Source organism: Lissotriton helveticus, chromosome 9 (assembly GCF_964261635.1).
Source record: "Lissotriton helveticus chromosome 9, aLisHel1.1, whole genome shotgun sequence".
Classification (NCBI taxonomy): Eukaryota; Metazoa; Chordata; class Amphibia; order Caudata; family Salamandridae; genus Lissotriton; species Lissotriton helveticus.
The window spans coordinates 656,008,907-656,030,074 of NC_136070.1; the positions used below are offsets into that span (position 1 = coordinate 656,008,907).

The 21,168-nt window shown below is 41.2% G+C and overlaps 1 protein-coding gene across 2 annotated transcripts in view; it reads left to right on the forward strand.

Annotated features, from left to right (window-relative positions):
• Positions 1-5,259: 5,259 nt before the first annotated feature.
• Positions 5,260-21,168, forward strand: part of YIF1A (Yip1 interacting factor homolog A, membrane trafficking protein) — a 177,913-nt gene continuing 162,004 nt past the window's right edge. Inside the window, exon 1 of one of the 2 annotated variants that reach the window (XM_078660748.1) lies at positions 5,260-5,394. The gene's annotated coding sequence lies outside the window, so the exon portion shown is untranslated. Of the gene's footprint in view, positions 5,401-21,168 lie in introns of both variants that reach the window. The other variant, XM_078660747.1, reaches the window with a different exon arrangement.

Consider the following 21,168-nt stretch of genomic DNA (forward strand, 5'->3'; position numbering starts at 1 on the left):
GTGAGGGGTTGAGGGTGAGTGAGGGTGAGGGAGTGAGGGTGAGGGGTTGAGGGTGAGTGAGGGTGAGGGGTTGAGGGTGAGTGAGGGTGAGTGAGGGTGAGGGGTTGAGGGTGAGTGAGGGTGAGTGAGGGTGAGGGGTTGAGGGTGGGTGAGGGGTTGAGGGTGAGTGAGGGTGAGGGGTTGAGGGTGAGTGAGGGTGAGGGGTTGGGGGTGAGTGAGGGTGAGGGGTTGAGGGTGAGTGAGGGTGAGTGAGGGGTTGAGGGTGAGTGAGGGTGAGGGGTTGATGGTGAGGGGTTGAGGGTGAGGGGTTGAGGGTGAGGGGTTGAGGGTGAGTGAGGGTGAGGGGTTGAGGGTGAGTGAGGGTGAGTGAGGCTGAGTGAGGGTGAGTGAGGGTGAGTGAGGGGTTGAGGGTGGGTGAGGGTGAGGGGTTGAGGGTGAGTGAGGGTGAGGGGTTGAGGGTGAGTGAGGGTGAGGGGTTGAGGGTGAGTGAGGGTGAGGGTGAGGGTACATGCTTTTCACTTTCTTCAAAGGTTGTCCGTGCATCAAGGGTAGTTGACTGAACTTTAAGTATAATAATTGTACGTACTCTTCGGTGGCATTGAGCTCACACCCTCGAATGGTCTTCGGTAGTATTGTTTCCTGTAGAATTCTATTTCCTGCTTATAAAGCGCATGTCTCGGTCAGTATCAGCAAAGTGGTATGTGCATGTGAAAGTCGGAGAGTTGGAGGCGGTTAAGGAAATGCAGAACATTCTGCAAAAGTAATGGGAAACCATTTTTATCTTGAAACTGTTTTTAACCGACAGTCTTTTATTCCTAATCATAGATGAGTGGGAGTAATACAGGGACTGGAGCAGCAGCGCCTCAGTTTGGATTGGTGTGGCAGGCAGGAGAAAGTCAGGAGAGGGAGGAGGGGGAACTGCTTGCGAAATGAAATTAAAAGCGGCCGGCCGGGAAATGCTCTCGGTAGCATTCGTTTGAAGTGTGAAGCAGGGGGCGGGAGCAGCCTTTGATGTGCGGATAATTAGGGGAGGAGCAGCCAGGAGATCCAAGCTGGGGAACAGATGGCTGGCGATTTGATGCTGTGCACGCGCATTTTAGGTCAATGCGCTTGCGCATTGACCTAAAAGCGCACGGGCACAGCACCAAATCGCCACAGTTAGTTAAGCTTTGTTTAAAGCCCTATAGTCTCGCTTCTCTCAATGCGCATGCGCATTGATAGGTCACGAGACCTAAAAAGAACCAGAATAAAACAATAGTGTGTTGGAGTAAGTGTGAAGAAAGTTATGTGGATTTTGACTGGATGAGAGCCCATTATTAGGAGGATTTATTATCTGTGTGGAAGGACAAATTATTTTGAAGTCCCAGCACCCAACTGGGCACGTGCTGCTACTTAGGTTTAGAGTTTTCCCACATCTATCAAGTGAATTAATTTAATGAGAAGGATGATAGTTGTGAAAAGGGAGTAACATAGTCCTAATCAGGTGGTAGAAGATTCCTTCTGTTGGTGTAGCCTTGAATGATGTTTTTGTAAAGTATATCAAGGCCCGGTCTGAGTCTTCATTTTAGTTTCACGTTTTAGCCTGACATTGTTTTCTAATAATGACTTTTTACAAGTTATACACTTACACGATATAGTACTGAGAAGCTGTTCTACATGCAGTTTGTTTCTTAGTAAATATTACTATCATACAAAAATGGAAACGGAACGGTGCAACCATAAAAATAATCAGTAAGTCTTCAAATATATTCTTTAGGAAAAAAGTCCTTTTTATTTCCATTCACTTGTTTTAAAAAACGGTGAATGGTCCAGAAACCAGCACATACAGCCAAGGTGTTTTGTTCAGTATACACTGAATTTCCTCAGGGCTTATGTGATTTTTATTCTATGATGGAAATGGTCCTTAAATTATTGTTAGTAATCTGTATCCGGTCACATATGGTTTCCTATTTCTCAACATTCCATAATGGTTAATGCCAGTACATATAGGCCCAAGAAATACGATACAAAGTGAACTATGAGGAAAAAACTATGCCCCTACCGATACCAGAATCCGTCTCACAGCACTCCCATAGCGTGCCAGCATTCAATCGGAACTGCATTTGGCAGCATGTGCTAGTTGCGGACCATATACAATTTATTTAAACAAGTGAATGGAAATAAGAAAAGACTTGTTTCTTAAGAATATATTTGAAGACTTAGAGATTATTTGTAGGGTGCACTGCTCCTTTTCCATTTTTGAATCTTACTCTGCTATGCAGTAATATCACTAAACGATGGAGTGAGAGTGCACCAAACCATGATTTCTTGGAACTGAGTGCAATATAGAGGTCAGCCGTTGGTGTGGTTATTCGATTTCTGTTTAAATATTACGATGCTATGTTAACCCGATTTGTAAAGCGCGCAGCTACTCAACAGAGTGTCCCTGCACTCAGGCTAAGGGCAACAGATCAGGGTACCTAGATTTATTGCATAAAAAGCCACGTCTTCAGTTTCCTCTTGAGGGCAGAGAGATTGCTGACCATGCGGAGGTCTTTCAGGAGTTTGTTCCAGGTGAGCAACCCTAAGTAAGAGAAGGATCTCCCGCCTACTCTAAGTCGGTTGATCTGGGGCACACTTGCAAGGCGCCTGGAGGAGGAAAGCAGGATAAGCGCTGGAATGTATTTGCTAATACTCTCTCTGGGGTATATCACGCCTGCGTCATGCAAGGCCTTAGGCATTAAGACCATGGCCTTAAAAATAATCCTCTTTTTTATAGGGAGCCAGTGGAGGGCCCTCAGATGAAAGGACATGCGAGACCTAGGTGGGAGTCCGAGTAGCACTCTGGCCGTCGAATTCTGCCCCACCTGGAGTCTACTAAGAAGGAAATCAGGGAGATCAAGGAAGAGGGCATTCCCATAATCCCGTCTCATCATGATAAGAGCCTGAATAACATTTCAACCTGCTGACTCAGACAGAAGAGGTAGAATTTTTTTTAGCATGCGGAGAGTGTTGGAGAAGGAGCTGGTTAGAGCTTGAATCTGTGGTTGTAAAGAGAGGGCGCTATCAATTTTAATGCCAAGATTCTTCACAGAGTTTTGGAGGGGGCCAGGCTGGGGCACAGCGCTCGGCCAGTAGGTTCTCACAAGATTGTGGGGGACATCATCGAAGACCACAATCTCAGTCAGGGTTGCACTTCAGTAGCCAGCATAGCCAGGGGCATGAGGTAAATATTAAACAGGGTGGGGCTAAGGGCAAATCCCTGGGGTACACCCACAGTCAGGGTTCTGGCTTGAGAGGCATATGGGCTAGCCAAACTTCCAGAGTACGATTACTCAAAAATGATACCAGACAATTCAAGGCCATGTTTCTGATCCCTATCTCATGAAGACGCTCAAGAAGTTTAGAATGGGGCACAGTTTTGAAAGCTGCAGTGAGGTCCAAGAGGATCAGAATGGCCTTGCCTCCCTTGTCAAGGGTGTTACTAACGTGTTCAACAATTCCAGAAGCGCTGCCTCTGTGCTGAAATGGGGTCGAAAACCGGATTGGCTGGGGTGTAATATTTTATCTTCCAAGTAAAGGGAGAGTTGGCAGCTGACTTCCTGCTCCAGAATCTTGAGAAGGCATGGAGAAGAGAGATGGGCATATAGGTAGCCAATTGCTTAGGATCATCTGCCGTTTCTTTTAAACAGAGGGAGCACTTTCGCCCTATTCCAGACTAATGGTACCACTCCCGTAGCCAGCTAGGGGTTAAGTAGGTTGTTCACTTTAGGATTAATAGATTGAGCAGCCACAGTTAGCACGGAATTCGGGCAAGGGTCTAGAGGGGAGCCAGACTTCAGGACTTCCAATAATTAAAGTGACAGTTGAGGAGGAAGAGGTGAACTTGTATATCATGTTGTTTGTATACTTTATCCAAGGCTAAGTACACAGTAGCGATGTCCGTTTATTTGGTTTTACAGTTGGAGACAGCGTTAAAGCTCTCACAACAATTGCATCAGCTCTGCACCTTTGACACTGTGCATTTGAAATGGTGCTTTTATTATGTAAAAAGCCTCTGTGCTTCACTTGGCAAAGGAGCACTTCTGCTGGGATTATCCTGCATAGCGGAGTACGGTTACTGAGATGCAGCCCTGCTCACTCTGACCTCTATTCTATAAAGGACGATAGCCTGCACTACATCAAATAGGCTTTCTGGGACCATAGAGATCTGATTAACTGTTATGTTTCAAATATCACTAACATCAGGCATGAGATTACGTTTTAGGAAGAATCAGGTGCCTGAGAAATTGCACAGCGTTTATTGTGATTGGAAACGGTTCTCAGAAACTGGTGAGTGGTTTGGTAATCCAAAAGGTGTCCCTAGTACTATATTAACACCTATTTTTATTGTTTTAAACTAGATGTTTATCATTAAGGGAGGGTTAAATAATGAGTGTTCAAAGAGGTGGCCAGCAAAGAGCGGAAGTAAAAGCAAACTGGTAGATTATGAGTTAAAGGACATCAAATTCAAAATGCGAAATGAAAAGGTTGTATAAAGTCAGACCCAAGTAGCTGACATCAGAGAAAACTGTGATAAAGGGATTTAGTTAATGAAGTATCGACTACAATAATTTATAATCATCAGGGGAGGTTGATAAAGGATTTTTTGTAATTCAATTTGCAAATAGCATTAACACGATAAAAGAAAAGTAACATATAGTTGAGGTTTTTACAGTACCTAACGTCATAATTTTTTTTCTTCAAATATACCAACATGACGTCTAACACGGGACTTTTCAAGTCAGTCATGCCAAAACTTTTGACATGGTATCTGACATGTCTATGAGCAGTCAGTGTAACAGCAAGATGCGCAATGAACCAGTATCGCATCACAAATGAAATATCAGTCAGTAAATGCTAGAAAGCCGACATATGCCCCAAAAACTGCCAACCGCTATCCTATAGAGCACCGGCCGCGCCCCCTACGGCTGTCAGCTCGAGTGAGTCCAAAGGTTCGGTATTGTGAGGAAAACTGAGGACCGTCTGTCAAGTCGAACACAGACCGTGTCAAATCCCAACTTTCACACAAAAGCCCTACTTCGCAGTACACGCTCCCTTCTCCCCGCCATTCCAGCCCAGCACTGCAAAAAAATATCAACGTGGCCTAGTCTGCCAGTGCCGCCACGCCCCCGTGTACTCTCCAACCAATCAGCACTCATGAATTCTGTTCGGCTGCTAGGATTGGCTGCGGTGGCAATAAACGTCCAATCATGGGGCACCTTGCATAGGAGAAAGGCCCTCCAGTTCGCCAACGACTCTCAGAATATGTTCAACAGCGACACTGGTTGTTGGGCGACCTGGAAGTACTAAAATTACCGATAGCTTCGGAAAGATCAGCAACGAGTGACGGACAGTAGGATGGATTCAGGGACGGTGCGTGTAAGTAGTGCCACGTAGCATACCTGTAAACTTTTAAAGATTGAAGTGTAGGTGAAAGTGCCCAGAGATTAATTTTATAGACAATTCACATATGGAAGTGAGGGGTATCACATAGGAACTAATTTTGCCATTTAGTTTAAATACTTGATTTTAAAGCAGATTGGGTGAAGAGCTTATTCGAGGATTGAGAAGACTTAAAGGTACAGCTTAAAGTTGCGGGGGGCAGGTGGTATCTTCTCAACGTATATATAGAAATTAATTGGGAAGTTGTAATATTTAAATCCCGTGGACAGATTACACATGGGGGCAGAGGCTGAGAATGTGGGGTTTGAAGGCAGGGGTTCTCTCAAAAGGAGTTCTGAGGGGAATATGGTAAAACCTTTTTGAATACTGAGGGGGTGATATGGTAAAACCTATCTCATTTCAATGGCTATTTCTAATGTGTCACTCACTCAATTTTCACTTACTGTGTATAGTACATGTATGTGTGTATATATGTATACAGGGTACAAGTCATATTAAAAAGAAGTGGGGGGACAAACCAAGTTAGGTAGTATGCAAGTGAAAGCATGATGCGTGCCTTCACAGCACATGGTGTCACGACGCGTGACACTGCATGTGACATAACTGGAAGTGACAAAACAAGAAGTGACATCAGATATTAATACCTCATACATACGTTTATCAGATATAGCATGAGTACATTTAAGCGCATTATGAGATTTAACAAATTAGAATTTGAATTGGGGCTGTGCCAAAAATGTCACAATCCTGGCGCAAAATCTGGGCCTCAACCAATGCATTTATTTTTTAAACCCTGCCACAAAGATATTGGCAACAAGGAGAAGCGTGGCAGCAGATCTATTCTGCTTAATTGGTTGCAAAGTCTGCATTTTAAAATATTTCATTGGGTTAAGCCAAGGCATCTGCTGCACAGGTGCCCACTAAATCTAATGGAATGGAAGTAACAGTGAGAACTCTGGAGGTTAACGAATTTGTGGGAGAGATCAGTGGTTTGTGAAGTCCCAGATTTGAATCAAAGTAGTATAGAATGTTAATGTCTCCTGGTAAACACATCATGTACCATGCAGAGGACCAGTATTTATTTTATGTAGATAGGTAAGTGGGTTACTGCTTTTAATACAGAGATCCTTTTGATACCTGCAGTTCTCCTACACCTTGTAACCCTGTCTCAAGTCCCTCATCTTGTACATTGATTTACACACTTGCATGATTTACTGTCAATGTACAATGTGTATGTTTCGTAAAGAGCTCTCACACCCTGCACTAGGATATGTAGTGTTATAAAACAGTGCTATTGAAATTACTTGTGTAAATACTGGGAAAGATCAACACAAAAATAAATAAATATATATATATATATATATATATATATATATATATATATATATATATATATACACACACTGAACAAAGTCAAAAGCATGCTTCTCAAGTACCTGTGAAGAGATGAGAAGCTGTGTGCCTTTGTTTCTCCTCCGTTGCATTTACTTTTAAGTGTGAGGTTCCACACCGCCTCCAGTCAGCATATTCAAACAAGCCACCTCATGCCTGCACGTTGCTGCTGGGAATGGAAAGCACACCATGTTCAGACACTGCTGAATGTGTCCTTGCATCTGAAAATTACACCGGGACAAGTTCAACACACTTATGTCTGTTCAACTTCTTGGTAGGGTGGATAGCGTACACCCCCGGAAAATAGTGGGTGGACGCAGTGTACCTGTGTGTACCCCCCACTTGTCCCCTGTCTATATAGATTTTTTCATTTCAGCTCCCAATATGGGTTCTTCCTCAATTAACTGTTGGGAGTACCCAAAAGAATCCTGGTGTTGTCTTTATTTTGTTACTTACCATTATGAAAGCTTGGGACACCTGCTTGCTTTTTGTTGGCATATGGATTTGTTAAAAATTTCTTTTGAATTTTGTGCTCTAGTCTAAATCGACAGAAGAATCAAATTATAAGGAATACTCTATTATGGTAACCCGTGCTCGTGCTGCTTTGCTACAAATCACTGCCGTCCCTCTACTAATTTACCCTCCGTCCACTGCATCTAAAAGATTAAGTGCGTCTGCCTTGCAAAGTCCCAGAGATTCTTTGAAAATGGCTCAGCGCAGGGCTCCGAATTATATACTGAAAGATAATCTTCAACTTTGATATCAGGTTATTGGTAATGCGTTTCAGTACATTTAAAAACATTTGGTACCTCTCTCTTCGATTAAATATTCAGTGTCAAGGGCACAGTTGTTTGCCGTCATTCAAGGGACAACCCTTTCCATTACATTACTACAATGAGTGCCAAAATACCAAAGCAAAAGACGAGCACGCGGTTAAACACAGACTGAAGCTGTGTGCCCATTAAGGGCAATCAGTCATCATCCATGAATTACTATGCTAAATATGGAATTAGTCTGATATCAACTAGCCTTGGAATAAAAGTGACATCCAAGTGGTTTACAAAAACAAGTATCATGTCCACTGGCCTAGTTTGACACTGGCACTGGCACATGCTGCTCTTCAACGATGTAAAAAAAATACAAAAATCCTTGGCGCTTGAGGGTCTCAACCAACTTTTATCTCTGGTTACGGGTGACAGCCTAAGTCTTAGATTGTGACCTGCCCTGAATGTTGGTGATACCAGGATATTGTTGATGTGTTGACATGTCTGTTTGGTCTCCTTACTGTTGATTTATGTCAGATCTTGTGTAATTCTGGTTTTAGGGTCCAGACAAAGAATGTTTTAGGCCTAAAACGCTCCAATTCTGCATTTGCCCGCTCTAAAATGCTTTTTTCTATGTACGAATTGCATTTTAAGAATGAGAGCAGTTTTTCCAACTCCTATAGTGGGGGTTCCAAATGGATAACACTTCGGTATCTGGAAGGGGCATGTTGTAGGTGTGAGTAGTAGAGAGTATTAGAGTGTGAGTATTAGTGTGAGTAGTATTGTAGTAGAGTAGTAGTGTGAGTAGTATTGTAGTAGATAGTAGTAGTGTGAGTAGTAGTGGAGTGTGAGTAGTAGAGTAGTAGTTTAGTAGAGTGAGTAGCAGTGTAGTAGTGTGAGTAGTAGAGTGTGAGTAGTAGTGTAGTATGGTGTGTATTAGTGTGAGTAGCAGTGGTGTAGTAGTGTGCGTATTAGAGTGTTAGTAGTAGTGTGAGTAGTAGAGAGTATTTGTGTGAGTATTCGTGTAGTAGTGTGAGTAGTAGAGTATTCGTGTGAGTATTCGTGTGAGTATGAGTGAGTATTAGAGTGTGCGTATTAGAGTTTTAGAGTGTGAGTACGAGTGTGAGTATAAGACTGAGTAGAGTGAGTAGTAGTGTAGTAGTGAGAGTAGTAGTATGAGTAGTATAGTGTGAGTAGTAGTGTGAGTAGTAGTGTGAGTAGTAGAGTGTAGTAGAGAGTAGTAGTGTGTTTAGTAGTGTGAGTAGTAGAGAGTATTCGTTTGAGTATTGTGAGTATTAGAGTGTGAGTAGTATTGTAGTAGTGTGAGTAGTATTGTAGTAGTGTGAGTAGTATTGTAGTAGTGTGAGTAGTATTGTAGTAGTGTGAGCAGTATTGTAGTAGTGTGAGCAGTATTGTAGTAGTGTGAGCAGTATTGTAGTAGAGTGTGAGTAGTGTTGTAGTAGTGTGAGTAGTATTGTAGTAGTGTGAGCAGTATTGTAGTAGTTTGAGCAGTATTGTAGTAGTGTGAGTAGTAGAGTGTGAGTAGTGTTGTAGTAGTGTGTGTGTAGTATTGTAGTAGTGTGAGCAGTATTGTAGTAGTTTGAGCAGTATTGTAGTAGTGTGAGTAGTAGAGTGTGAGTAGTGTTGTAGTAGTGTGAGTAGTGTTGTAGTAGTGTGAGTAGTGTTGTAGTAGTGTGAGTAGTATTGTAGTAGTGTGAGTAGTATTGTAGTAGTGTGAGCAGTATTGTAGTAGTTTGAGCAGTATTGTAGTAGTGTGAGTAGTATTGTAGTAGAGTAGTAGTGTGAGTAGTATTGTAGTATTGAGCAGTATTGTAGTAGTGTTAGTATTGTAGTAGAGTGTGTAGTATTGTAGTAGAGTAGTAGAGTGTCGGTAGTAGAGTAGTTTGAGTAGTGGTTTGAGTAGTTTGAGTAGTAGAGTGTGAGTATTGGAGTGTGAGTAGTATTGTAGTAGATAGTAGTAGTGTAGTAGAGTGAGTAGCAGTGTAGTAGAGTGAGTCGCAGTGTAGTAGTGTGAGTAGTAGAGTGTGAGTAGTAGTGTAGTATGGTGTGTATTAGTGTGAGTAGCAGTGGTGTAGTAGTGTGCGTATTAGAGTGTTAGTAGCAGTGTAGTAGTGTGAGTAGTAGAGTAGTAGTGTGAGTAGTAGAGAGTATTCGTGTTAGTATTCGTGTGAGTATTTGTGTGAGTATGAGTGAGTATTAGAGTGTGCGTATTAGAGTTTTAGAGTGAGTACTAGAGTGTGAGTATAAGACTGAGTAGAGTAGTAGTTGGAGTAGTAGAGTATTAGTGTGCGTATTAGAGTGTGCGTATTAGAGTGTGCGTATTAGAGTGTGCGTATTAGAGTGTGCGTGTGAGTACTAGAGTGTGAGTATAAGACTGAGTAGAGTGAGTAGTAGTGTGAGTATTAGTGTGAGTAGTCGAGTATTAGTGTGAGTAGTAGAGTATTAGTGTGAGCATTAGAGTGTGAGCAGTATTGTAGTAGTGTGAGTAGTATTGTAGTAGTGTGAGTAGTATTGTAGTAGAGTAGTAGTGTGAGTAGTAGAGTGTGAGTAGTATTGTAGTAGTGTGAGTAGTAGTGTGAGTATTACAGTGTTAGTGGAGTGTGAGTAGTAGTGTGAGTAGTAGTGGGAAAGGAACTACTGAGCAGTGCTTGAACTTAGCACTGATTATGGGCAAGTACATGGGTGCCAAGAATAATTCTATTTACTTGGCATTCATGGACTTGTCCAGTGCCTTTGATACGGTATGCAGGGATAAATTGTGGCGTATGATGGAGTCTATGGGGTTTGAGGAGCCTTTGGTCACTCTGCTCCGCAGGTTACATACCGCCACAATGGTTAGAATTAGATATGGCCCTGGAGGAGAGAAAACTAGACCTATATTATCTACTGAAGGCGTCCGCCAGGGATGTATTTTAGCTCCTTTTTTATTTCTGGTTTATACAAACGGTTTAGAAGGTTTTCTGTTAGAAACTGGTGCTGATTTTCCTAAAATTAATGGTAAAAGAATTCCAATGTTGTCATATGCAGATGACACTGTCCTAATGACCCTTACCCCCAATAGCATGCAGATTTGTCTGAATGCCTTTGATATGTGTATGGGAAAATTAGATCTTGGGGTCAATTTTACTAAATCTTTTGCCCTGACTTGCGGTTCGAAAAGTGTTAAAATTCGCAAATTCAGGGTGAGGGACTCCAATATAGAGAAAGTTGATAACTTCAATTATCTGGGAAACCTTTTTAATAAAAAACTGAACTGGGAACCCTTGATGTTAGCCCGAGTTCAAAAGGTTACACAGTCAATTGAAGCTCTCTTTCGCTTTGCTAGTAAATTAGGACAACGACGTATAGCTGAAATAACATCTTTGTATAAAGCCAAATGTGTTTCTGCTATGACCTATGGTGCTGGTGTCTGGGGGTCACATAATTGTGAAAAGATACAGATTATGGAGAATAAGTTTCTAAAACGTTTACTATCTGTCCCATCTGGCACATCAAATATATTTTTCCATGGTGAGGTTGGAATTGAGTTTGTAAGTGATATTATTCACGTTGCACCTTTAGTATTATGGTCTAAAGTTTGGCAATCCGATGAATTGAAATTGACAAAAGATATTCTTCAAGATTGTTTTAAACTTGAGCATTACAGGGAAATCCCATGGCTCCGATATGTCAGAGATACCTTTTATAAAATTGGGTTAGGCACTATGTTTACAAATCCTGACATGCTTAATAAGGATACTAAGGAAATTATAAAAAAAAGCGTATAGTCTTAAATTGGGTTCCCTAAAGAATGAACATGTATTACGTGTTCGGGGAAGGCTAGTGCGACCCTTTTATTTATCATATATTATGAACACGCAATGGCGTTTCTATCTCACAAGGTTTCGCCTCGGTACTTTACACTTCCTTTTTGCTTTTCCAAAGCAGGGGGGTTGGAGGGAGAAGTTACCTTGTTGTCCCTGTAATAATAAGGTTTCGCAAAATACCCTGCACCGTATCCTTTTTTGCACTTTGTATAAGGTCCCAAGAAATACCTTTATCAGACCATTACTATTATCCCTTGGAACGTGCTATTATAAAGAAGGTTATGAATTTTTGTTATCACTGTCAACTGTAAATATCTGTAATGCTGTATTGAATTTTATCAGATCAGCTCTTGTAATCAGAAACCGATATTGAATGTTTTCGAAAATCAGATTTATGTAATTATGTATTGTGGTTTTACTATAGAATATGTAAAAATATATTGTGATTTTATCGCAGTTCAAGTGCCTTTTAAATTGATGTATACTTTTATGATTTCCATGAGGAATCGAAATAAAGTTATTTGAATTGGAGTAGTAGTGTGAGTAGTAGAGTAGTAGTATGAGTATTAGAGTGAGTAGTATTGTAGTAGTGTGAGTAGTAGTGAGTATTAGAGTAGTAGTGTGAGTATTAGAGTGTGAGTATTAGAGTGTGAGTATTAGAGTGAGCATTAGTGTGTAGTAGAGTGTATTAGAGTGTGAGTAGTATTGTAGTAGTGAGTATTAGAGTGAGTAGTATTGTAGTAGTAGAGTGTGTATTAGAGTGTGATTAGTATTGTAGTAGAGTGTGAGTAGTATTGTAGTAGTGTGAGTAGTAGAGTGTGAGTAGTATTGTAGTAGTATGAGTTGTAGTGTGAATATTACAGTGTGAGTATTAGTGTGTAGTGGAGCGTGAGTAGTAGAGTGTGAGTAGTATTGTAGTAGTGTGGGTAGAGTGAGTATTAGACTAGTGTGAGTATTAGAGTGTGAGTATTAGAGTGTGAGTATTAGAGTGTGAGTATTAGAGTGTGAGTATTAGAGTGTGAGTATTAGAGTGTGAGTATTAGAGTGTAGTATTGTAGGAGTGTGAGTAGTAGCGTGAGTATTAGAGTGTGAGTAGTGTGAGTATTAGAGGGTGAATAGTAGAGGGTGAATAGTAGAGGGTGAGTAGTATTGTAGTGGAGTGTGAGTAGTAGTGTGAGTAGTAGTGAGTATTAGAGTGTGAGTATTAGAGTGTAGTGGAGTGTGAGTAGTAGAGTGTAGTGGAGTGTGACTAGTATTGTAGTATTGTTAGTGTGAGTGTTAGTGTGAGTATTAGTGTGGGTATTAGTGTGTGAGTAGTAGTGTGTGAGTAGTATTGTAGTAGTGTGAGTAGTAGTGAGTATTAGAGTGTGAGTAGTATTGTAGTACAGTGTGAGTAGTAGAGTGTGAGTAGTAGTGTGTAGTATTGTAGTAGTGTGAGTATTAGAGTGTGAATAGTAGTGTGAATAGTAGAGGGTGAGTAGTATTGTAGTGGAGTGTGAGTAGTAGTGAGTATTAGAGTGTAGTGGAGTGTGAGTATTAGAGTGTAGTGGAGTGTGAGTAGTATTGTTAGTGTGAGTGTGTGAGTATTAGTGTGTGAGTATTAGAGTGTGAGTAGTAAAGTGAGTATTGTAGTAGTGTGAGTAGTAGTGAGTATTAGAGTGTGAGTAGTATTGTAGTACAGTGTGAGTAGTGGAGTGTGAGTAGTAGAGGGTGAGTAGTATTGTAGTGGAGTGTGAGTAGTAGTGTGAGTAGTAGTGTGAATATTACAGTGTGAGTATTAGTGTGTAGTGGAGCGTGAGTAGTAGAGTGTGAGTAGTATTGTAGTAGTGTGGATAGAGTGAGTATTAGACTAGTAGTGTGAGTATTAGAGTGTTAGTATTAGTGTAGTAGAGTGTGAGTATTAGAGTGTAGTATTGTAGGAGTGTGAGTAGTAGCGTGAGTATTAGAGTGTGAGTAGTGTGAGTATTAGAGTGTGAGTAGTATTGTGAGTATTGTGAGTAGTATTGTAGTAGTGTGAGTATTAGAGTGTGAGTATTAGAGTGTGAGTATTAGAGTGTGTAGTATTAGAGTGTGTAGTATTAGAGTGTGTAGTATTAGAGTGTGAGTATTAGAGTGTGAGTATTAGAGTGTATTAGAGTGTGAGTAGTATTGTAGTAGTGTGTATTAGAGTGTGTGTATTAGAGTGTGTGTATTAGAGTGTGTGTATTAGAGTGTGAGTATTAGAGTGTGAGTATTAGAGTGTGAGTATTAGAGTGTGAGTATTAGAGTGTGAATTAGAGTGTAGTAGAGTGTAGTAGAGTGTAGTAGAGTGTGAGTAGTATTGTAGTAGTAGAGTGTGTATTAGAGTGTGATTAGTATTGTAGTAGTGTGAGTAGTAGAGTGTGAGTAGTATTGTAGTAGTATGAGTTGTAGTGTGAATATTACAGTGTGAGTATTAGTGTGTAGTGGAGCGTGAGTAGTAGAGTGTGTAGTATTGTAGTAGTGTGGGTAGAGTGAGTATTAGAGTGTGAGTATTAGAGTGTGAGTATTAGAGTGTGAGTATTAGAGTGTGAGTATTAGAGTGTGAGTATTAGAGTGTATTAGAGTGTATTAGAGTGTATTAGAGTGTATTAGAGTGTGAGTATTAGAGTGTGTGTATTAGAGTGTGTGTATTAGAGTGTGTGTATTAGAGTGTGTGTATTAGAGTGTGAGTATTAGAGTGTAGTATTGTAGGAGTGTGAGTAGTAGCGTGAGTATTAGAGTGTGAGTAGTGTGAGTATTAGAGGGTGAATAGTAGAGGGTGAATAGTAGAGGGTGAGTAGTATTGTAGTGGAGTGTGAGTAGTAGTGTGAGTAGTAGTGAGTATTAGAGTGTGAGTATTAGAGTGTAGTGGAGTGTGAGTAGTAGAGTGTAGTGGAGTGTGACTAGTATTGTAGTATTGTTAGTGTGAGTGTTAGTGTGAGTGTTAGTGTGAGTATTAGTGTGTGAGTAGTAGTGTGTGAGTAGTATTGTAGTAGTGTGAGTAGTAGTGAGTATTAGAGTGTGAGTAGTATTGTAGTACAGTGTGAGTAGTAGAGTGTGAGTAGTAGTGTGTAGTATTGTAGTAGTGTGAGTATTAGAGTGTGAATAGTAGAGGGTGGGTAGTATTGTAGTGGAGTGTGAGTAGTAGTGAGTATTAGAGTGTAGTGGAGTGTGAGTATTAGAGTGTAGTGGAGTGTGAGTAGTATTGTTAGTGTGAGTGTGTGAGTATTAGTGTGTGAGTATTAGAGTGTGAGTAGTAAAGTGAGTATTGTAGTAGTGTGAGTAGTAGTGAGTATTAGAGTATGAGTAGTATTGTAGTACAGTGTGAGTAGTGGAGTGTGAGTAGTAGTGTGTAGTATTGTAGTAGTATGAGTTGTAGTGTTAGTATTGTAGTGTGCCTATTAGAGTGTGCGTATTAGAAAGTGCGTATTAGAGTGTGCGTATTAGAGTGTAGTAGAGTGTGAGTAGTATTGTAGTAGTGTGAGTATTAAAGTTTAGTAGAGTGTGAGTAGTATTGTAGTAGTGAGTAGTACAGTGTGAGTAGTACAGTGTGAGTAGTACAGTGTGAGTAGTACAGTGTGAGTAGTACAGTGTGAGTATTAGTGTGAGTATTAGTGTGTATTAGAGTGTGAGTAGTATTGTAGCAGTGTGAGTAGTAGAGTGTGAGTATTAGTGTATTAGAGTGAGTAGTATTGTAGTAGTAGTGTGAGTATTAGAGTGTGTATTAGAGTGTGAGTAGTATTGTAGTAGAGTGTGAGTATTAGAGTGTATTAGAGTGAGTAGTAGTGTGAGTATTAGTGTAGTGGAGTGTGATTAGTAGAGTGTGAGTAGTATTGTAGTAGTGAGTAGTACAGTGTGAGTAGTACAGTGTGAGTAGTAGAGTGTGAGTATTAGTGTGTATTAGAGTGTGAGTAGTATTGTAGCAGTGAGTAGTAGAGTGTGAGTATTAGAGTGAGTAGTATTGTAGTAGTAGTGTGAGTATTAGAGTGTGTATTAGAGTGTGAGTAGTATTGTAGTAGAGTGTGAGTATTAGAGTGTATTAGAGTGAGTAGTAGTGTGAGTAGTAGAGTGTGAGTAGTATTGTAGTAGTGTGAGTAGTAGTGTGAGTATTTGTGGAGTGTGAGTAGTAGTGTGTGAGAATTAGTGTGAGTATTAGAATGTGAGTAGCAGAGTAGTAGTATGAGTATTAGAGTGTGAGTAGTATTGTAGTAGTGTGAGGAGTAGTGTGAGTATAAGAGTGTGAGTATTAGAGTGTGAGTAGTAGAGTGTGCTTAGTATTGTAGTAGAGTGTGTGTAGTAGAGTGAGTAGTAGTGTGAGTGTTAGTGTGAGTGTTAGTGTAGTATTGTGGGTATTAGTGTGTGAGTACTAGTGTGTGAGTATTAGTGTGTGAGCTTTAGTGTGAGTACTAGTGTGAGTATTGTAGTAGTGTGTATTAGAGTGTGAGTAGTATTGTAGTAGTGTGAGTTGTAGTGTGAATATTAGAGTGTAGTAGAGTATGAGTAGTAGAGTGAGTATTAGTGTGAGTAGTAGTGTGAGTATTACAGTGTGAGTATTAGAGTGTATTAGAGTGAGTAGTATTGTAGTAGTAGTATTGTGAGTATTAGAGTGTGTATTAGAGTGTGAGTAGTATTGTAGTAGAGTGTGAGTATTAGAGTGTATTAGAGTGAGTAGTAGTGTGAGTATTAGTGTAGTGGAGTGTGATTAGTAGAGTGTGAGTAGTATTGTAGTAGTTAGTAGTACAGTGTGAGTAGTACAGTGTGAGTAGTACAGTGTGAGTATTAGTGTGTATTAGAGTGAGTAGTATTGTAGCAGTGTGAGTAGTAGAGTGTGAGTATTAGAGTGTATTAGAGTGAGTAGTATTGTAGTAGTAGTGTGAGTATTAGAGTGTGTATTAGAGTGTGAGTAGTATTGTAGTAGAGTGTGAGTATTAGAGTGTATTAGAGTGAGTAGTAGTGTGAGTAGTAGAGTGTGAGTAGTATTGTAGTAGTGTGAGTAGTAGTGTGAGTATTTGTGGAGTGTGAGTAGTAGTGTGTGAGAATTAGTGTGAGTAATAGAATGTGAGTAGCAGAGTAGTAGTATGAGTATTAGAGTGTGAGTAGTATTGTAGTAGTGTGAGGAGTAGTGTGAGTATTAGAGTGTGAGTATTAGAGTGTGAGTATTAGAGTGTGAGTATTAGAGTGTGAGTAGTAGAGTGTGCTTAGTATTGTAGTAGAGTGTGTGTAGTAGAGTGAGTAGTAGTGTGAGTGTGAGTGTGAGTGTTAGTGTAGTATTGTGGGTATTAGTGTGTGGGTATTAGTGTGTGGGTATTAGTGTGAGTAGTGTGTGAGTATTAGTGTGTGAGTACTAGTGTGTGAGTACTAGTGTGTGAGTATTAGTGTGTGAGTTTTAGTGTGAGTACTAGTGTGAGTATTGTAGTAGTGTGTATTAGAGTGTGAGTAGTATTGTAGTAGTGTGAGTAGTAGTGTGAGTAGTAGTGTGAGTATTACAGTGTGAGTAGTAGTGTGAGTAGTAGTGTGAGTATTACAATGTGAGTATTAGAGTGTAGTGGAGTGTGAGTAGTATTGTAGTGGTGTGGGTAGAGTGTGAGTAGTAGAGTGTAGTAGAGTGTGAGTAGTATTGTAGTAGAGAGTAGTATTGTAGTAGAGTAGTATTGTAGTAGAGTAGTATTGTAGTAGAGAGTAGTAGGAGTGTGAGTAGTAGGAGTGTGAGTAGTAGTGAGTATAAGAGTGTGAGTAGTAGTGTAGTAGTGTGAGTAGTAGAGTAGTAGTGTGAGTATTACAGTGTGAGTATTAGTGTAGTAAAGTGTGAGTAGTATTGTAGTAGTGAGTATTAGAGTGAGTAGTAGAGTGAGTACCAGTGTAGTAGTGTGAGTAGTAGTGTAGTAGTGTGAGTAGTAGGAGTGTGAGTAGTAGGAGTCAGTAGTAGTGAGTATTAGAGTGTAGTAGAGTATGAGTAGTAGAGTGAGTATTAGTGTGAGTAGTAGTGTGAGTATTACAGTGTGAGTATTAGAGTGTAGTAGAGTGAGAGTATTAGACTGTGCGTAGTATTGTAGTAGTGTGAGTAGTAGTGAGTATTAGAGTGTGAGTATTAGAGTGTGAGTAGTATTGTAGTAGTGTGAGTAGTACAGTAGTAGTGTGAGTAGTAGTGTGAGTAGTAGAGTAGTAGTGTGAGTAGTAGAGTAGTAGTGTGAGTATTAGTGAGTAGTATTGTAGTAGTGTGAGGAGTAGTAGTGTGAGGAGTAGTAGTGTGAGTAGTAGAGTAGTTGTGTGAGTAGTAGAGAGTAGTTGTGTGAGTAGTAGAGAGTAGTTGTGTGAGTAGTAGAGAGTAGTTGTGTGAGTATTAGTGTAGTCGTGTGAGTAGTAGTGTGAGTAGTATTAGAGTGTGAGTATTAGAGCTGAGGGATATACAAGCCATCAGCAGCACCGCAAGGGCCAGTGAGAGCTTCATCGTAGTCAGGTCGATACCAGCCACAGACCCCGTAGAACTGTGTGTCTGAGCGCAGGGTCTGAGTCCAGTCAGAGCCCGGGGTCTGTCAGAGCCAAGAGTCCGAGCAGAGGGACCATCTCTAAAGAACCCTCGAGTCCTGGGTGCCAAGAAGCCTTCTACTGAGCCCTGCTCGCCAGCTCATGTTTGCTACTGGCCCAGCCCCTAATGAGCTTGGACTGAAACTCTACCAAACAGGATATCCAGTCTAAGCAACAAGTGTGTGAGGGAGGAAGATTCCGGCATCTGTTAGGACCTCTCACTCTAGGACCTGCTTCTTCTGCCACGGTCAGAGCTCGTGCACAGCGCTCTCTCGCCTTGGACTGCTATTACAGACGTGTTGTTTATGGCCCACGGAAGTACTGCATCACAGCTTGTGGATCACGTACATTGGGGGAGGGGACAACACCCTTGCGCAGTAGGCGAGCTGGACTGAGGCGGCTGAATCCCTTGGATATATCTAACGCGTTAAGTCCATGAAGGGTCAAGGGAGTGGGTGAGGTGCAGCGCAGAGCTCCTCCTCGTGCAGCGACCAGCAGGTCAGCATGAGTGCAAGGGACGCCAAAGGGCACTTACACGGCAGCCTCAGTCACATATCACTTGGATATGTGACCTGAGCCTCTCTGGACCACATCCAGTCACACACCGATCATGGCACTTCAGTCGGGGGTCAGCCCTAACCCTCTATTCCTAGTCTTGGTCTCTCGTTTTCTTAATGTTACTAAGGCTGAAGACAAAGCCCCCGCATCGGAGAGGGGCCTTGACTTCTGAGGGAAGTGCTTGGAATCGCACGAGGTGCCCACCTTGAGCGAATGTCTGTTTTGCAGGAGAACGCGCAGGATACGCGTTTCATTAACTGGAAGCCTGTAAATAAATAAATGCTTCACTTTAAGCGAGATGCAACAAGCAGGAGTGAGGAAATGCGCTCGCCACAACGCCGACTTTTCTCTTTTGGAGCGGTCCCATTCGGACGGCCTCAGCCTGACTTGCTGCTGACACAAAAGGTTCCTTATCTTGTTTAAAGGGCCATCTGGACCCATAAAGAAGAGGAGAAACCTTTTACGCCAGCAGTAAGTCAAGGAGCCCAGTCTGAAAAGGACTGGGTTTAGAGAGAAAGAAGAACGTCACTTGGACCTCTTCTCCAGTGGCTGGCCACCTTTCAGCATGAACGGTGACGCCAGCCAATGGAAAAGAGGGGCGGGGCTTAACCTCGCTAGTGGTTAATACTCGGTCATTAAATCTTGCCAGAAGTATTACTTTGGTAGCTGTCCTTGCATGTCTCATACCAGACATTTGTCTTTGTTTTTACTGCCTTGGGACGTAAACTGCATATTCTTGATACATAGACCGCAGAGCTGTCTCTTAAATAGAGCAATTAGATAAGGCTGTACTAGTTTCACATAGCATGTTGCAAAATGAGCTTTATTGTTGATGTCAGTGGTTAAAGTTTTGACATTTTCTCTGCATGCTGCCCACATGGTACTCTGTTTTTTTGTTTTTGTTTTATTTTTTATTTCCACTGTCGTGCTCTGACTACTTTCCTTTCACTCTTTGCTCTCTGTCTCTGCTTTTGTCTTGCTCAGTTACTGCTTTCCTGTCACTCTTTGCTCTCCTATGCTATTGACAGTAGGAGGGGCTCTCAGGTTCCCTTTAAAAACGCCTCCTATATAGAATGTTGACCAACGAGGTCCTCTCATCAAATTATTGCGCAGTCAATACCAGGAGGGATGAACAGGGCACATTGAATTGACGCCTAATTAAATATCTGGTACAGTAAATAAAATTAAAAAAAGGGAAAATGGCATCGTTTGTTTTCCTAGTCGCGTGTTCTCTTTGGAACAGTCACTCTGAGTTATTAAGCAGAACCGTAGAGGACACGCAGCCACATCGTTTAGGCTCAGAGTGGCAAGCGCACCCTTTACTTTTATTTCCTCCTCATTAGTGATGTGCTCACGGTCTTCCTTTTTTAAATTGAATATTTTATGACAGAATGACCATAAAGGTTTAGTACGGAAGAGGCACCAACACTGTCAAAGAACTTTAATTAATGACTGGTAGTAATAGGGCAAGTATATCATAGATGATTTCCCACAAACGTTGATGTCTTTAATAGCTAATATAATGTAATGCATAATATGCTGCATGGCTAAACACTCATAAGGTCCCAAAGGCGAGACCTATTGGCTATGCCAATGCTTGTTGTTTTCATGCTTTGCTAGATGTAGTTTTTTCTGCTATCTCATAATGTGACCCAGTAGGATACACTGCTTCTGTTTTTGCTTAGGTTTTGAAAGTCAGATTGTTTTTACTCAGAAAATCTATGATGACGTAGCACCTCCTACCGTTGCTTCATACTTGGTACACTGCTTCAATAGTTTTTCAGGTCTAGATTTTGACGGTGCAGCTGTCAAACAGCTGTAGCCAAACATACTTTGCGTAGACTTTTGAACTGCTCTTTTCAATCATTGACTTTTTTTTATCCGCCTCTTTCAGCCATTTGGCTTAAGATTTTGTCAGTCATATCTTAGCTCTGTCATGTGGGGTGTTTATCTCCGCCTTTCTGTTATTGACTATTCGGGAGTATTGTTTCACCTCCATTAGAGTGTGCACATTAAACTTCACAAGGGACTTCTTTATAACGGCAGACATCTCTGTCCATTTCTGCTGGCTTCCACCTTTTTGAATCTCGCTCTAATGTGCTAATATTTTTGTGATACGTTAGTTAACATATTAAGCCTAGACCTTTAAGTTTTGTCAGTGCTAGTTAGGTATGGCTTGACAATGCACCTGTATGACCTCTTATTCCAGAATACATAGCATGGGCTTTGGATCAGCCCACTTCCACTATTGGTTTGTTTGGCTCAATCCTATTCTATTCTATTCTATTGGTTTGAAACTTTGTCAGTCACATCTTGGCTCTGCCTAGGGGAGTAATCTCTCCCCTCATGCTATTGGTAGTTAGGTGCTTCAATGCATTTGAGCGGGATGAAGTGCTTTGTAATTGTAATTGCAATGAGAGTAGTGCGGCTTAGGTGAAAGCTATCCCTCGGGGTTGTCATCTCTGCCCAGGTACGCAATTGTAAATCGATACTGGTGAGCCTGCAGGAATGATTTTTTCAATGCTCAACAGCAAATGTAGAGCAGATCCTTGAAACAGAGGCACAAAAGATTTTGATCAGTTGCTTCTGTGAATGCATGACAACCGCAGAGTATATCTATGTCTTCTTCTCGTTTTGTGAGTAACACTGTTCCATTGTTATCAAAGTTCTGTTGGCTT